The sequence below is a fragment of the Caloenas nicobarica genome, chromosome 2 (genome assembly GCF_036013445.1).
Source record: "Caloenas nicobarica isolate bCalNic1 chromosome 2, bCalNic1.hap1, whole genome shotgun sequence".
Lineage (NCBI taxonomy): Eukaryota > Metazoa > Chordata > Aves > Columbiformes > Columbidae > Caloenas > Caloenas nicobarica.
Genome location: NC_088246.1, coordinates 160,942,017 through 160,957,550, shown reverse-complemented (window position 1 = coordinate 160,957,550; position 15,534 = coordinate 160,942,017). Strand labels below are relative to the sequence as shown.

Sequence of the window (15,534 nt, the reverse complement as noted above, 5' to 3'; positions counted from 1 at the left end):
TTCTCTCTTTCTCTCTCTCAAACTCACTGCATCACCCATTTTGTCAGTAACTACTCTAATGGCTGAGCATTTCTATAGAAGACAGATAGGAATGCTGTACTGTTTAAAAGGGAGTTTCTAGGACTTATTTTTATATGGTGCTCAATGCATTTCCATCATGTTCAGAGCTCACCTGGCGGATTGGCTCCTCCTTGGGATATTTTAGGTTGGATTCACCTGAAAAACTGGATTTACAATCTAGGTCCCTACTTGTTTTGGTCATTACAAGAGTAACGCAGTCAGAAACGATCCAAAAAATGAGATTATTTCATCTCCCTCTCACCAACAGATATTTCCAGGTTCACCTTTTTTCTTTTATTTATTTATTTTTTTTTTAGGGATTGGAAGGGACCTCGAAAGCTCATCCAGCCCAACCCCCCCGCCGGAGCAGGAACACCCAGATGAGGTTACACAGGAAGGTGTCCAGGCGGGTTGGAATGTCTGCAGAGAAGGAGACTCCACAACCTCCCTGGGCAGCCTGGGCCAGGCTCTGCCACCCTCACCGGGAACAAGTTTCTTCTCAAATTTAAGTGGAACCTCCTGTGTTCCAGTTTGTACCCATTGCCCCTTGTCCTATCATTGGTTGTCACCGAGAAGAGCCTGGCTCCATCCTCCTGACACCCACCCTTTACATATCTATAACCATGAATGAGGTCGCCCCTCAGTCTCCTCTTCTCCAGCTCCAGAGCCCCAGCTCCTCAGCCTTTCCTCACACGGGAGATGCTCCACTCCCTCCAGCATCCCCGTGGCTGCGCTGGGCTCTCTCCAGCAGTTCCCTGCCCTCCTGGAACCGAGGGATCATCGAGCCCAACCATAACCTGACTCCAGTACCAAACCATGTCCTTAAGAACCTGCTCTAAACGCCCTTTGGTGGCAGTGGGGACGTGAGCTGGAGCGCTGCCTCTGAAAGGTGAGCGAGGACAAGGGGTTAAACTTTCCCTTTTCCCGAGCTCGCTCCCTACCGGCTCCTCAGGGAAAGAGGGAAGAGCCCCCGAGGCCGGCGAGAAGCCGCTGCCCGCCCCGCCGCCATCGCCACGGCCGCCCCCACAGCACCCGAGGCGGCGGCGGCGGCCGACGGGCCGGAGCCACCTGAGCCCCGCGCCTGCGCAGGCGGGACGGGGCGGCTCCCCCCGCGGTTTGAGGGGCGGCAGCCTGACCCCCCCTCCATCCCCCGCAGCCATGTTAGTGTGGGGAGCGAACCGGGGAGGGAGGGAAGGAGAGGGCAGCCGCCATCCCATGGTGCAGCGCGCCGGGAGGGCGGGGGAGCGGCCTGGAGCGGCCGGGGCGGGCGGGCAGGGCAGCAGCCGCCCGCAGATCCAGCGGGAGCGGGGCGGCAGCCGGCGGGGACGGCTGCGCCGCTTCTCCGCCCCTCGCCCGCAGCCCGCCGGGAGCCGGCCGGAGGCGGCTGCCCGCAGCGCGGTGAGTGCCGGCGGCGGGGGCTGCCTGAGGAGGGGGCGAGGGGGGACGGGCGGCGTGAGGCGCGGCGGCCCCGGCTTACATAACGGGGCAGGGGCCGGCGGGGCAGCGGCTTCTCCTGCCGTGTGCCCGCCCGCCTCGGGCTGCGGCGGCGGCTCCGGCTCCTCAGGGGGAGAAGAGCCGCCCGTTTTCTTCTGTGTCGCTCGGGAGGGGCTGCCCGGAGTCCCCCCCCCACCCCCCGCCCGGGGCCACGCGTGTGTCACCCACACGGACACAACCCGGCGGGGGCTGCGGGCGAAGGGCTCCGGCCGACCCGGCGGGGAAAGCGGGGCCGGGCAGAGCCGCTTCCCTCCCCCGCGGTGCCTGCGAGGGAGCCCCGTTGGGAGGGTGGGAAGGGAACGGGAGAAGGGGCTGCGGGGAGAGGTCGGCGGCGCACCGCCTGCCGCTTCCCCCGCCCCGGGGCTGTGCCGGCCGCCCCCTCCGGGCGGCCCCGCTCCCCGGGCCCGGGCCGGTCCCGCCGGATGTGCCGGGAGGCAGCTCGGCCGGTGCTGGGGCTCGGCCGGGCGGAGCGGGACGGTCCGTAAAGTAAACAAAGGGAAGGGAAGGGAGGAGAAGCGGGGGGGGGGGGGGTGTCCCCTGGCTTGCCCCGTCCTCCCCCCCAACCCGGCTGGTAAATCTGTGCTCGCCCCGTAGAGCCCGGGGCGGGGCGGGGAGCGCAGGGGAAGTGGTTGAGGTCGGTTCTGTTTGTGCGTGGTGGGGTTTTTGAGGCTTTGGTTTTGGGGTTTTGGGTTTTTTGGTGTTGTGGGGTTTTTTTTCGGTTTGTTCTGTTAGTGGTCTCGCTGCAGAGGGGGATTCTTTCGTCCAAAGAGAAGCGGGGTCAGAGACACACGCTTTCTTTGGGGTCACACACGCTTTAACCCTAAATACCTTCCAAAATCCGCATCGTTTAAGTGTTCCTCGGGCTTTCGATCGACCCAGCTGGTGCCGCAGAAGTTGGATTAGATGGAGCCTTTGCACTTCGTGAAGAAACTTGATATATTTATTTTCTTCCTTTCTGGTTATAAACCTGGTTTTTGGAGTATAGTGAGAATTGTGCTTTGGCAGCTGTACCAGAGTATCTTTCTCCTCAACTCCCTGGGACTGATTTTGAAGCCCATGCTGTATATTGCCATTTTTCACATCCATTCTCCTTCCAAACCGCCTTTACTCAGATGATGCTTTTTTGGAACAAGGGGTTAGTCTTTCTCTTTGATTTCCCTTTATTTTTTTCCCTGGCTCCAAGGCTGTTCACCGTGTATTTTCTGTGTTAGTTGACTTGCAGTCAGTCTTATTTAAGTGCTCTGAAATCAAAGCGTATCCCATAGGCCTTAGAACCAACTTGCACCAGCAGGTCAGTTTTGGGCAGTTTGACTTGAAAACTAGTAGTGCTGTAGTAAATGCATTGAACAAGAAATTCGCTTGAAAGGCGAAATGCTTGGGGGTTCATATTGAAGTATTTAATGTGTTAGCTTAAAAGTGAAGGAGAATTGTAGTGTGCCTTAAAAATTCAGACTCCTTTTGGCCTTTGGTTGCTTAATGTATTTTTTTTTTTTCCCCTGTGGTAATTGGAAAAGTCCCACATTCCTCAAAGCTAATCTGCCTTTATCATCTCTGGTTCTATGAAACCTGGGTAAGGTCAAGAGCATAACTGGATTGGGGCCAGAGAATATTAAATGTTACACAGTTATTCAGAACAGCTTGTTATCTTACCGATGTTGTGCGTGTCCAAAATTCCACCCCTTCCTTTCCCCACCCAGCTTCTTTTTTGTTACCTCTGAAATCAGGCTGTTATTTTACCTCCTATCTTTGTTGGAACACCTTTGTCTGTACAGTGTGATTTGCAGGATGGGGGCCACAATCTTTGGGTTTCGTAAAGCAAGGTTTATGGCTGAGATTCTATAAAGAACGTGCCTGTGTACCTTTGAGGTAGGACCCTGCGCAGTAAATTTAATGGACCTAAAATGTGAGGTGCTTTTAATAAAACCAGAAAAAAACCCCAAAAGAGGGAGGAGACACTAGTTGCTGGGAAACACTTTCTCTCACAGGACCGTAAACTCTACAGGCTATTCAACAAGAGCAAAACAGTTCTGAAATTAATTTGTCTTTTGTGCTATTATGTCTTACATCCAGTTTTTGTAGAGCATGGCTTGGATTGATGTTTGCGTTGGTTGACCTTTTATTTTGCGGGGAGGTTAAAATGTGCACGGAAAAGGAAGATGACATGGTACTTACTTGTCAAAGGCTCTGAGCTTTATTTGGCCACAGCCTTAGGTATTATTACAAGTACAAAGCCTGTGTAGTTGACATAGCAATCAACTAGTAGTGTATTGGAGTATTTAATCCAGAAGTGAATATTCTTAGCGCTCTCGAATGTGTTATTTGCTGAAATAGCTTTAAAACTTGTTTCAACCTCAATGTATTTAGTGATGTAACTTTGCTTCAAGGTATGTTACCTGTTGTGGAAAGGGTGCTTTTTAAAAAAAAAAGTAATGGTTTACTTCACGGTGACTAATACTTGAATGGGGGAACCTTGGGTTTGTAAATTCCACCAAGCTAATAGATATTTGGTGGGGATTATAGTGGGAGAGAAAAGTGCTTTTTGGAGATTAAGTAGTGAACCAAGTGGCTTTGATAGTTTAGGAGATTATTTTCTATTATTCAATATATATATAAATGTGGTGGGTTTTTTTTTTATTTCAGTGGGAGGGTAACTCAAGAAACTGAGCGTTTCTGGAAACAAGAAGTTATTTCTTGCCATTTGTATAACAAAATGATTGGTTTTTTTGTCCTGTGGTGGGCATTGCCATGTGTTGTGGAACCGTCTTTCATACGATGTAACATTCATAATAATGATACAGGTTGTTCCCATTCCTTTTATATCCTCTCAGGATTTTTGGAAAAGTCTTTTTCACCACGGCAGAACTTTCGGTGTCCTCAAAGTAGAGTTTTAAAGTACGTTGTGTTGCTGGTTATTCTTAAGCATATGTATTCACGTAAAGGTTTTTGACAGGTACCTGTGCTGGTGTTTAAACAAAAGTCATGTTTTGCAGAATACTGGTAACTAACTAGGTTGTAATTTTGCTGTAAAATCTGTATATGCAGATCTTGTGTGGTTTTGGTGTGGTGTTTTTTTTTTTTTTTTTGCTCTGAGCTTGGACACTTGTAGCTTTACATTTCATGTAGATAATTGCATATGGCGCCTTCACATTCTCAGATTCTGGACACATTTCATTATATTGCTAGAAGGTACTTAGAGAGGACATTCTTATGCTAGAATTTGTACTCTAGGTTTGGGGTGTTTTTAATGTTACATTTACCACTCTTGGAAAACCTGGGGTTTATTTACTTCTTACCAGTAAGCCCATGAGCCTTCATTTCAGAGAGCTGTCAATGAAAACTCAAGCGTGTGACTGATATTTCGCCCCGTCTGATGTGGTTTCCAGACGAAATCTGTTTTTCCTCTCATGTTAATTGCGAAGTTCCAAGTTCTGAGTAACATGAAAACGTGGACATGCTGACTTAATTTCTCGAAAAGGTTTTAATTATAGGATTCGAAAAACTGCAATAAACAAGTCCTTGCTGTATTGCTTCGAGCTCTTGTACAGAATGGTCGCAGAAATTATTTAGGAACGCTCTAAAACTTTTAATTTTGAATCTGCTTCTTTAGCACCTGAACTGCAATGATTCTTGTCTCCCTGAATGATGATTTCTACTAAAAACAGTCACTTTATTTTTTTTAAGTGTTTGGAAAAAAAAAAAAACCCTAGGACCTAGTACAGATTAATGCAAGAATAGAGTTTGTAAATTGTGAAGGATTTTTGAGCATCTTGTATATAACTGACACTTAGAAACCTCGGCAGCCCAGCGCGTTCTAGTGGCGTTCGGTGAATGTGGTTTATTGTGTCTGTTAGACTTGAAAGGATCGGAAATGAAATGGAAAATGTGGTATCTGGATAGATACCTGGGTTTAAATAATCTTTTTAGCGTAGGAAAGGAAGAACTTGTGTGGAGACGATCAAGCAGATCTCTCTAAAAGCTCTCGGTGTTGTGTCCTGCTCTAGATTCAGGCAGTGGTTGATGGCTGCTGAGATGAACTGTTGAACAAACTGGCTATTTAGGGACTGAATGGCTTAAAAACCTGCAGGTTTATGTTTTCCCCCTCTCTCTTTATTTTTAAACCTTGTGTTCTCTCTCCTATGTAAACTTCCTAAGGTGGGAGTTTGTTGCTTGCTCAGCATTTAGTGTTCCTGACACTGGGGTGCAAGTCTTGCAACTGCTGGGGACTTCGGAGCGTTAGATCTTCATGAAGAGAAAATTATTTTAAGAAAAAAACCCCACAACCCTGTAAAAAAAAAAAAAAAAAAAAAAAAGAATAAAAAAAAAGGAACAGCCAAAAGCAGAAAAAAAATCTTCAGGTGGCTTGACGTGATTTTTTTTCTGTTTCTATTAAAGCAGATGCAAGAGAGACAGTTGTGATTACCCAGGGGTGTTTTGCTGAAAGGTACATGAACGACTAGAATTTGCAAGGGGGTGTTTTGAAAGCTGAATTTGCAAGGGGGTGTTTTGAAAGCTGTGTCAGAGGGATGTGTTGGTGGAGGGAGTTGACACGGGAATCACATATATGAGGGAAATTGTTTCAGAGACGGCAGGAAAACCACAGCAGCTGAATTCTCTCTGGCTCGGAGAGCACTTGAAATCTAGAGATGCAGATCACCGGTGTCAATGGTTCATGGATTACGAAGAAACTGGAGAATAGTTTCTGAAATCTGGTTTACAAGGTTTGAATGCAATTTCTGTCAAGTAATAACCAGAATAGAAGACAGAAATAACAAAAGCTGAAGGCAACAGGCTTTGCTAGAGAACATCTGATTTGCTTGCATCAGCGTTAATTGTGGTTACATCTAAATTTTCTTCAGATCCACAGCTGAACTGCTAAAACTCTCCTGTATTGGAGTTCCTCTGTCCCCTATTTCCACCCTCTAACTCTGCATCGATCCTCTGCCCCTTTTTTTTATCATGTTCAGAGCAGAAGGGGCGTGTAGAAAAAGTTTAAATAGTTTTTCTTAGTTTCCTATTGCATTGAGGTATTACTTTGTGGGAGATTTTTTTTTTATTTATATATTTTTTTCTCCTAGGAAGAGTCACTGACAAGCACGGAACTCTGGTTTCGTTTTGCTGCAGGGTTCTAACTTCGTACAATAGGTCAGTTTAGAACTTCTAATGATTATTCTTCACCCTTTCCCTGCCTGTGGAACTGTAATTTAACTCATTTGAAGACCCTGCACTAACTGAATTCCTTTTGCCCCAAAGTGTGCAAGCACAATGTGTGTATCAGTTGTCCTGGAGACAGCAGCGGGAGATTATGGATTTTTTTGCCGCTACCGCTCCGGGTATGTTGATGAACAATAAATTTAGAAGCGTTTAGACGATGGGTGTCGGGAGATTGTCGTGACGGAGGCCGGGGGGCTCTGCTGGCTCCTTCCTGCTGCCAACCTTGGGCTCCTCCATTGTTTACCCACGCAAGAAAATGTGCAATTCCTGCTTTTGTTTGCTTTTGGTTTGGGGGATGGGAGAGGGAGCAGAACATCCCAGGCTATAAAGTCTCTTTGGAAGGCAGAGAGAATTTTTCCTTTAGTCCCATTGAAGTTCCTAGGAAGGAATCAGCAGCAGCTGATTTGTTTTAATTTTTTTTTTTTTAATATGGGAAGAAGGAGCTGTTGCTCTCTCCTGGGTTTTTTTGCTGCCAGGATAGCAAATAATTTAGTTGCAAGGAGGTAGCAGAAATCTAGTTTAGCAGAAGCTCAAAATGAGCTAAATAACATATTTTTGAGATCTGAATGCACCTCTTCAACCAGGTGCCCAACTCTTTTCTATGCTATGAAGACAGTTTATGGATATTATCTATGGCATGTGCAATAGCCAGTAAAGTCTCTGCTCCGTCAACGTTTGGTAATTAATTTCCTAGTGTTGCCTTCAAGATTACTACTACAGAAGGTATTTGTAAGAGACTTATAAATCCCAATTTCTGATTTATGCCCAGTAGTGGGTATTTATATCAATCAGTCAATGCCTATTTCATCCTGTCTGGTTTAGGTTTTATGTTCAGCATGAATGCTGAGGAGAGTTTGTCCTCAGTAAAACCCTGTGACATTGAGGTTCAGGAATTCTGTGATCTTTAAAAGAGAATTTCCTCTTAGTGATTTTAGCCCATCTTTTAAATTAATGTTCTATGAAAGATAGCATGAGAGCATAAAATCTACTGTTGTTTTCTTATTTTCACATAGGTATTTGTTCTTGATTTCCTTTTTTGCACTGGACAGCTGTAATCTTTCTGTCCTTTGAGGGGAAAATTGTCCGTGTTCTGGTTTGGAGTAGCGGAATTTTTATTGCCCACTTATCTCAAAGGTTAATACAAAAAGGAGAAAAAATTTGGGTTTAAAACCTTTTTATTTTTGGTTACTTAACCAAGCTATTTCCCATCTTTTTTTTCCCTGCTATTTCTAATATACTCGTGGTTCTTTTATCCCTGCTTATACCTCAGTTTTTAGCTGTCTCCTCCTTGGTCCCGTTTGCTCCCTTACTGATGCTCCTCTGCAGTGGCGGCTGTGTAAAGCAAAGTTACTTCGGAACTGATTTTACAGCCCGGGCAGGAGCACACAAAGTTATCACATGTAACAGGTACCTTCATAGTTGACTTGCTTGAACCTACTTGCTGGAAAGAATTAAGAGTATTACTTTATTTTTGTATTAGTCCTTGTCTCCCTTTCTTCACCTGTGCCAGCAAGTTCCAGAAGTTAGTGGAGGTTTTCTTGTGTTTTTGTCAGTTCCTTGAACCTCTTGTGCCTGATACCGCTGATTTTTTTTTTGTTTGTTTGTTTTTTTTGTTAACCAGTGGTGGAAAGAGATATACAAGATAATAATAAATAACAAAACATAGACATTAACACCTCAGGAACACATTTAACTTTCCATTTAACTATAGACTTATTCAGCGTGACTGTAGATAAGGGTAGCAGCGAACAATCATTGAAGCTTAAAGAATAAGTACTGAGGCCTCATAGTTGTTCTGAAACAATTTATTTTCAGGGAATACTGTTCAATTCAATGTATGGATGAGATGGGAAACATTGATACAAACACAGTATTGGAAGTCAGGAGGCAAGAATTTTATTTCTACCTCTTCTGTGGCTTAGTTGTTTTTTCCTTTTGATGTTGGCTAAACTAATTAAACTGCTGTGCTGTTGTTGATTCCCCTTTAAAATAAGGGCAGTGTGTTGCTCAGGCTTCATCCACTGACATATAAACACATGGCAATTCTCAAATGCTTTCTGTAAGGGGGGGTTTCAAGCGCTGAAAAGTAGAAACCACGATGTTGAATCGAAGTTTTTCATTTAAGGTGCCATTGTCCTGCTTGGAATGAACCTTGGCATGGCTATCGTCATTAATTCACGATAGCCAGTGTACTCGTTAACCTTTCACAATGCTGGGCTCAGGACTACGTTTGCATTTACTAAATAAAATGCATTTTATTTAATGAGGGGGGAACAAAAGCTGGTTGATAATACATAGATAAAAATGTGTGTCTCTCTGAGATGGGCCAGAAGTTGGAGGGTTTTAATCTCCAAGTACCGTTTTTAATTCTGTTGAAGACTGGTGAATTTTGTTACATTTTCAACTGGTTTTCTATTGCCAGCCCTCTACCCAAGGAACCTTTACACGCTGTGGACATGGGAGGGTCCCTTCCTTGCCGTGAAGCTCTTTGCAAACATTACAAATTACAATTTCTGTTCTTCCTCTGGTGTTAACAGCACCATTATGGGAAATGCTGCTAATTAACGGCTGAAGAAGTAATTCTGTTTTTTTTTTTTTTTTTATCACCTCTCATTTTCTATTTCAGGCTTAAGCACGATATCCTGGAGGCCTCTAGGTTCCAGTTGGTTTATTAATTGTCATTTGCACTGTAGTTTGTGTAAATCACAAAGCTGGTTGTTTTTTGTGCTTGTTCTGATGCCCCTCAACTCCACAGCCCCGTCCTGCTCTGTATTTACTGCCGTTTGAATTTTGTTGCCCTAATAGGTGCTCAAACCAGACTTTTTCAAGCTCTAGAAGAGGTCCGGGTTACTGATTGATTAGTGCTCAGGTTGTGATTAACCTCGTGCAGCAAGAAATGTAAATACTTGGAATAATCATTCTACTGAATTCAGTCTGGGAAGGATTTAGTGCGAGCATTGCATTTGGTTTTGGGCACCGTATATCGAGGAAGGATTTTCTTCTCTTTTGGATGCTTTCAGTAGCAGATCAGGTGCCTGAAGAGTATGCCACACAAGAGTTGAGCAAATTAAGATGTGAACTTGTTATCTCCTTGTAGCTTTAAGTTGTTCATGTGCATTAGGCTACTACAAGGAGGAAGAAGATAAAGGCTTATGGAGGTAAAACAATAAATAATTGACTTTAACCCAAGTCTTCAGTTCTACTATTACTTACTTGGGGAGGGAGACTTCTAAAAATAAGAGTAACAAACCATTGGAATAGGTTAGGGAGGGGGCTTTTGTCACTGACAGTCTTTAAGAACAAACTAGATGTCTGTCAGAAAGGAAATGTTGTTTATCCCGACCTCAGGAGTGGCAGATTGACAAGGTGACCTCTCAAGTCCCATCCAGCACCAACTGTAGCGATGCTGACAGGTAAAGAATGTCAAGTTTTTATTTCCAGGTTCATGCCGATGGTCAAAAGGTATTTGTTCAGTAATCCCAGCAACTAGTAGTGCTCTCTGAGCTCTTGTAAACAAGTTTTCTCTGTTATCTTGGTAACTGTTGCCTGAGACTCTGCAGCTTTGATGTAGCATCTTGTATTTTCTTTGTGGAATGTTATTCTCTGTTATGGTTTTAAAGGTCAAAGAGAGAGAAGATCCTTTCTGTGAATGAAACTGCTGTGCTTTTCTGTAGGTGCAGCTCTTACCTAGATATGGCTTGAAAAACAGAATTATCAACTGGTTACTGGTGAGTTTATACTTTGTCTTCCACTCTTTAAGATGATGGCTTGTGTTTTGATGTTGCACCAGTAGGCTTCCCCTTAATCGTCACTCAGATTAATCTGCTTTAAAGCAAGTCAAAATATTGCAGAGCGTTTTGTCACAGCAGGAGAAAGTCGCTAGTGAGACGGGGAAACAGAACTAAGTAATCTTTGGTGCAAATGTTTATGGAGACAGATGAAAACGTGGTATGCATGGCTGGCTCTGCTTGTACAGCCCCTTCTGGAAACCGATATTAATGATGCACCCTGCACGTGAGATGTTGCTGATGAACGAATAAACTCATTGATTGGATTGCTTTTTAAAAAATAGGTGAAAATTCAGAGGCGGGAGCTGCTGGGGTTAACATTTTAGTGCTACATTTGGCTTTTGGGAGGTCTCTGAATTTAAAGGTGGAGCTGAGAGCGTGCATTTGTGCGATGTATATAAACTCTTGTAAGCTGTTTGCTGTGGGCTGGGGAGCTAAAAGTTGTTTAAAAAAATCTCCCTATGTGGTGTGAAGGCAATGGGAAGCTGCTTGTTCATCATTTGCGTTGAATTCTGCTGAATCGGTTGTAAAAGTACCCAGTCAGACTAGATACTAAATCTTCATTATCAGGATAATCTGATAATTTCAGATTTATGTGGATTTTTTGTCTTTGGAAGTGGCAGGATTTTGGCTGTGGGAGGGGTATCTCCTCTAAGGAGGAGAATAGCATTGTTATATGTTATACATGGTGCATATATGCGGTGCATACGTATATAAATTGGTTTGGACATATTAATTAATCAGTGGTTATCAGGAAAAAACAATCCATTTCCATCAGTGGATAATATTCCTTTTATTTTGCCCGTGTCTTTTGATGGTGCAATTTAAGGATTGAAGTTTATAAGAGAAATGGGGGGGGGGAAAAAGTGTATGGCACATGCTTTTCTTGTGGGAATATTCTATTCTGTATCTTCTTGAATGTTTTCTAATATTAGATTGAATTTATTACTTGTATTTCTTGGGTTCTAGATGGAAACAAAAATAACTTGGTCAGAGCCCCTGTGAAACTTGGGTAAAGAATGGAGTGAAAAGGAGGGGGGGGTGTAACACTAAGTACGCTGCTGTTCCATCTCCTGCCTGGAGTTTGTGTCAATATTTCATTTTTATAATAAATTAAGCTTTAGTACTCTGGATTTTGTTCCCTACACAAAATGAATAAACCACCGAGTGGATTTCCTCAGCAGATGAGGCACTTTTAGAAGAAGATGGTGTGTGGCATCGGCGATTAATCCTCCGATGGGGATTTAAATGAAGGGAAAGTTGTGTCGTGGGCTACAAAGGGAGAGTTTCCTTGTGTGGCTTCATTTTACAACTGAGTCAGGTTTATCTTTTCTTAAAGGCAAACAAAACCTTTAAAGTGTTTAATAATCTGGGCGTTGAATGTAAGAGATTCCCTTCCTAGGAAGCAGATCGTGGAGTTCTGTAATGTATTTATCTGTGTGGCTTTTGGGAGATAAATGTGGATTGCATTGAATTTCTTTCTTTCAAAAGTCTGTTATTTCTGTTGAAATAAATACTGAACTACAGTCTTCTCAAGTGGGAGTAGAAACACAAGTTGTATTACAGCAAGCAGGATGTCACAGCCTGGAACTACGGGAAGGGTGAAAATAAATGTACATGAAGCACAACTGCTTTAATAACCTATTCTTGAAGTTGATAGGAGTAGGAACATAAGGCAAGACTGTGGGTTGCTGAGTTGAGAAGAGTTTTGGAAAAGCAAGATGAACGTAGTGAATCTTGGCAAAGGATTTGAAGCAGAGCCAGAACGAAATGGGGAGGGGGAAACTGGTGCCCGAATGCAAATAATGTGAGCACTTAATGCACAGCTGTCACTTGAAATAGGATCGTTTTTTCAACTGAGTCTGTGTTGCAGCGGTTTTAAATGTTATTACGTTGAACTTGTGTTCTGTGGTGTTAATTTTTTTTTTTATAGCTGATTTTGTATGATGGCCCTTATGGATAGGCGGTGATAGTAAGTATGGACTCTTTATTTTTTGGCACTTTTAATATGATATGGAAGGGAGATCTTACTGAAGCTTGCATTTCTTCCCCCGATTAAGTTATAAGGATCATATTAAAAGCATCAATAGAACTACTGGTGGTGGGGCTGACAGTGGCCGCATGGGTGCGTTTTGTGGTGAAATGTGTATGTTTGGGTCCAATGAGTCTGTTCCAAATCCTGCTATACGGACTTTTGGTGTCCAAGACACTAAGCAACGTTTAAGATCTAATTGGTGCTTTTACACCAATTATCCCCAAACCAAAGGGTTTCCAAGGCTATGAAATCTTCAGTGTTGTGTCCGCGCAGGTAGCGCCTTTGAGTCGGTCTAGAATTCAGTAACTGGGACCTATATCTTTTTTGTTACCAGGCTGTACTTTAGGCTGTGTTGGACTGTTTTTCTGCATAATTTATTTTTCTTAGTTCTATTGCTGAAAGTGCTCCAGGTACCCAACGTCCAGGTACTTTTTGATGCCCCAAGGTGGATTTTCCTGCACCTCTTATCCCCGTTCACAATGGAACAACAGTAATAACAAAGCCATTAAATAAGATTACAATGCCTGTTTCTCCATCTGTACAATAACTGTACTTTAGGTTATGTTTTGGTACCCAGGTGCCATTACCCTCATTGCTCGAGATGTAGAGGAGCTGTATATAAACAGTTTTTTACGCAAGATATAAGAGAGCATCTAAAAACCTGTATGTACTGTATAACTGTCAGGAACAATAACATTGCAGGTAAATTAGTGATAATTATGTCTTATCTCTGCTAAAGAAAATATTGTCCAGAAACTGCTGTTACTGTTCTGGCAGAGCTCTTGAAATCTTTCCTGTGTGGATCCTGGTATGAAGAGTATATTAATGAAATAATGAGAAAAGGGGACAAGTTTTCTTGAAGAAGATGATCAAAGAGCATTAAAGGTAGCTGGAAACATAAGGAAGCTGAGGAATGAGCTCCACACCTGGGAGATATTTTAAGATTTTTCTTCTTGTATACTAATAATTGGCTTGTATGTTCAGTGGTGTGCTTGGTGGAGATGTCAAACTGGAGATGGAATGGAATGATACTGGAAGACAAAACTTCACATTTCAGACTGTATATGGAGGTTTAGATCTAGAAATAAAATGTTCTATATTTTAACTGAAAACCAGGAAGGATTACGTGTGATATTTTTTTTTCTAACAGGAAAATAAGGTACCTTGTTTCCCCCCAAATAAGATAGGGTCTTTTATTAATTTTTGCTCCAAGAGATGCGTTAGGGCTTATTTTCAGGGGATGTCTTATTTTTCCATGAACAACAATCTACAGTTATTCTTGAACAAGTAAACCCAACATTTACTCAAATATAGTCATGTCATCACATTCTGTCACATCTGTCCTGCTGCATCCTATTACAAATTAATTTTACTTTTTTTCCATGTATAGTTGCCTGGACGCTATTTAAATTGACTTTTTAATGAGCTGTAACTAGGGCTTATTTTTAGAGTAGGGCTTATATTTGGAGCATACTCCAAAATCCTGAAAAATCATGCTAGGGCTTATTTTTGGGGTACAGCTTATTTTTGGGAAACGGGTAATACACAGTGACAGATAAAACTGGGTAAAAATATGAAACAAAACTGGACCAAATAGCTTACTTACAGTCAGTTGGAAAAAGTCTAAAAAGGAATAATTTTCCCCTACAAAAAACTGTGTTAAACTTAACGTTAAGCAGTGTTAGTTTGCTGAAAATCTTTCCCTAGTGGAAAAAGGCAGAAAAACTTCAAAAGCTATGAAAAATTTTCCCCTTTTTTCCCCCCCAGAGTGTTTGTGGTTTTACTTGAAAGAAACTATTGTAAGATACATACAAAAACTGGAAATAAAAGCACCACATTTTGCTCAACCCAGACCACTTTTTTTGTTTAATCTCCTTTTGACTGCTTTAGAAGCTTTCAGCGTTTATCCCAATTAGAACGAGACTAATTGATGCTTTAAGAAGCGCTCCTGGTCAAACTGGAGTTGAGCACAGGATGGTTCTTGCCACCACTTGCTTCCTAAGGAACTGATGGAGTAAATCTGTAAGTAACTTGGGGAGGCGACACTTGACACCGTCTCCCACAGCATCCTCGCCACTAAACTGAGGAATTGTGGTCTGGATGATCGGGTAGTGAGGTGGACTGGGAACTGGCTGGAGGAAAGAAGCCAGAGAGTCGTGGTCAATGGGGCAGGGTCTAGTTGGAGCCCTGTATCTAGTGGAGTCCCTCAAGGGTCAGTTCTGGGACCAGTACTATTCAATATATTCATCAATGACTTGGATGTTTGCTGATGACACCAAGCTGGGAGGAGTGGCTGACACGCCAGAGGCTGTGCTGCCATCCAGAGGCCGGGACAGGCTGGAGAGTTGGGCGGGGAAAAATGTAATGAAATATAACAAGGGCAAGTGTAGAGTCTTACATCTGGGCAGGAACAACCCCAGGTTCCAGTATGGGTTGGGGAACGAGCTGTCAGAGAGCAGTGTAGGGGAAGGGAGCTGGGGGTCCTGGGGACAGCAGGGTGACCATGAGCCAGCACTGGGCCCTTGTGGCCAGGAAGGGCAATGGGACCTGGGGGGGATTAGAAGGGGGGTGGTCAGTAGGTCAGAGAGGTTCTCCTGCCCCTCTGCTCTGCCCTGGTGAGACCTCATCTGGAATATTGTGTCCAGTTCTGGGCCCCTCAGTTCCAGAAGGACAGGGAACTGCTGGAGAGAGCCCAGCGCAGCCACGGAGATGCTGGAGGGAGTGGAGCATCTCCCGTGTGAGGAAAGGCTGAGGAGCTGGGGCTCTGGAGCTGGAGAAGAGGAGACTGAGGGGCGACCTCATCAATGGTGATCAATATGGAAAGGGTGGGTGTCAGGAGGATGGAGCCAGGCTCTTCTTGGTGACAACCAGTGATAGGACAAGGGCCAATGGGTGCAAACTGGAACACAGGAGGTTCCACTTAAAGATGAGAAGAAACTTGTTCCC

At 43.7% G+C, this 15,534-nt stretch overlaps 1 protein-coding gene across 3 annotated transcripts in view; it reads left to right on the top strand.

Moving 5' to 3' along the window:
• Positions 1 to 1,263: 1,263 nt before the first annotated feature.
• The window catches only part of PTK2 (protein tyrosine kinase 2), a 204,495-nt gene continuing 190,224 nt past the window's right edge, over positions 1,264 to 15,534 (top strand). For 2 of the 3 annotated variants that reach the window (XM_065627419.1, XM_065627417.1), the window contains exon 1: positions 1,264 to 1,458. The gene's annotated coding sequence lies outside the window, so the exon portion shown is untranslated. Of the gene's footprint in view, positions 1,459 to 10,439; positions 10,494 to 15,534 lie in introns of all 3 variants that reach the window. The other variant, XM_065627418.1, reaches the window with a different exon arrangement.